Source organism: Macaca mulatta, chromosome 15 (assembly GCF_049350105.2).
Source record: "Macaca mulatta isolate MMU2019108-1 chromosome 15, T2T-MMU8v2.0, whole genome shotgun sequence".
Classification (NCBI taxonomy): domain Eukaryota; kingdom Metazoa; phylum Chordata; class Mammalia; order Primates; family Cercopithecidae; genus Macaca; species Macaca mulatta.
In genome coordinates, this window is record NC_133420.1 from 98,401,636 (window position 1) to 98,404,421 (window position 2,786).

The window sequence follows — 2,786 nt, forward strand, 5'->3', positions numbered from 1 at the left end:
ACACAATAATTACTCCCTCAAAGGGTTCAGGATTCTTACGCTGTTAAGGGTCTAGAATTCATTCCTTTAGCAGAGACTTTATCTCAGCCCTGGCTTTAAAACTACAAATCTGTTGTATTCCTCTCCACTTAGAGACTTTTACTCTTTGCCCAGGAGTAGAAACACCTCTTGAGCCCAGCCTAAGACCTCTTCAACTCCATCAAATTCATGTTAACAGACAACTAACAGAATCTCAAAGAACAGTTTTGATGGTTGTTTAGTTTTGTTTTCTACAGTTTTTCTTCACCCTGGTTTGCACAATTCATGCAGACATCTGCACACTTAACTTTCATCCACTTAAGAGTCACAAAGTCAATAGATTTGGCTTATCTTTTCCAAAAGAACTAGATCTGACCTCAGTATACAGTTCAATATACGAAAGCACACAATCAAGTCTCCAATCATGGCATTCTCTTGTAATGTTCCCAGACACTCTGTGCTGTTTGGCAAATCTATAGGGTAATGAATATTAATGGCTCCCATACATGTGGTGTTAAGATTTGCTCAGCCAAAAGTTTTTTCCTGCACTCTCTTTTAAAAATATGTCACTAGAGTTGTCTTAAAAGTAGTTTATACTCTGGCAGCTTTATTTAAATGTCAACCAGATGCAGCGTTTCATTATAATATTTTTTCTTTTTTTTTTTATTTGTCCCTGCAGATTGTTGGTGTTTTAAAACATTTTTTTAAAAATCTTTCTATCTTTTCCTGGCTGAAGATAAAATATTTAAAAGTCGATAAACTTCCTCACTTAACACATGTTTTAATTTTCTTTTCTGGCTACAAGATCCCGGTTCCTGAATTCCAAATGTTTTTCAAGACCCAACTACTTGGGTAGTTACTCTACCCAAGTAGAGTAACTGCATAATTGGGTAGCTTAACGTTCCTGTAATGGTGACGTTTGCACCACAGAAGGGACCTGTCAGTTACAACCTTTTGCCCTCCATTTACAGTTACACACACACTTCCATTCAAAGCTTCTGTTTTCACTTCTTTCCAAAAATACTATCTTTCTGGGCAAAATTTTTCACACAGAAACTCAGCTCTCCAGCAATTTCATTTTCTTTAAGGAAATCTTGAGTAAATTAATTCTTAAGTTATTTGAGGAAGCTAACATACACTGGTTTTAAAACCTAGATTCCTGTGTGTTAATAATTAAAAATTGAAAGAGGAAACTAAGCGTGCAATGAGAAAGACTTTTGAAGCTTTGAAAGTTACAAATAGTAAAAAGTGAAAGTCATTTTAAATCACTTTACAGATTCTACAACATTTATGAAATATTTAGGATGACAGGAGTATTTCCATTTCCCTGAGATTCAATAATTATAATAAGCATTCATTGCTACAGGGGCATATGTATTTGGTAGGCTCAGATAAATGCAATGTTTTTATCACAGTCACAGGAAAAGTTTGTGCTGCTTATGTTGCTGGTGTTGTTTTTTAAACAACTCGTCTATTTAAAAAAAAAAAAAAGAAAAGAAAAGAAAGCACAGAGAAATAAAAGAAACTCTGATTATCCTGTATTGTGTGCAGAAATACAAAATAAGAATCTAGAAATTTTAGAATATTCAGCTAAAAATCCACATTGTGTGTAAATGGCATTTACCGGGAAGATAGTGATTCTTAACTGTGGAATTTTGTCTAGAAATATTGATAAATTTACATCCTAATGAGATTGATCTCACATTTGGTTTTGCTTACATGTTTATGAAGCATTAAAGTTTGGTTAGCCAAATTTCTCGTACTTGATATATATCAGAAATTGTATTTAAAAGCTTTCCTTCTGTTGTAAAATTAGTTTCCCGAAATGAATAAAACCAATTAAATTGATATGAAAAAGACTAAGGCTGTGGTGCCTTGTTTGGGGAAGGAGATAGCTCAGTAGTACCAACCATTTGATTTCTATTTCTTATTAATTGTTTGCAAAATTTTTAATGAAGACAACCAAACTAGACTATTTTTTAATTAGTCAGTAATTATAACATCCTAACAAAGGATTTCGAGAGTGTAATTTATCACATGCACTGGATTATTCAGGAGTAACAAGCAAGGGCTATTCCACGTGATGCTGCTTGCTTTATGCTACTGTGTTATTTAATATTCATTCTCACAGACCCTGATCCCAGTCCCACCTTTATTGGGCATCTCATCCAACCAAGAAGTAATTAATCTCGATTCAACTCAGGCCTACTAAGTCTCAGTAGTCATGTTGAAATTTTGGGCAGCTGCTTACAGAAAAACCAGAATGGAGGGGAAAGCTACACATAATACTCTACCATTCATTTTCTCTCTGAAAACAGATCCTAAGGCGCTTTCAGAGGTATTTCTATGAATGCATTTGTTTTCACTTTTGTGTTCTTATCACCTCAATCTACTTAATAGTGAAAAATATTGAAGGAGCTTTTTTTCTTTGTATGAAATGAGGTGAGTTTTTTTTTTTTTTTCCTAATTCAACTGTGGACTAAATTACTTAAATTTTTAAAGGCCATATTTGATGGCATTCCAATATTCCAAGTCATAACTAAATCATTCTAATGTGTTTGAGAAATTAAATTCACACCCATCAAATATAGGCTGTTACCAGAAGAACACCCAGAAGGCAACTGAGGCAATAAGCTAAGTAATTCAAAGACTCAAACTGCTTTATCACTTGGGCTTGGGGAACTGGGCAGCAGGCCATGTCTCCAAATAGACATGAAGAGAAAATTCTTACAAACATAAGCAGTAGTCCATTGACCTGACTGGGCCTC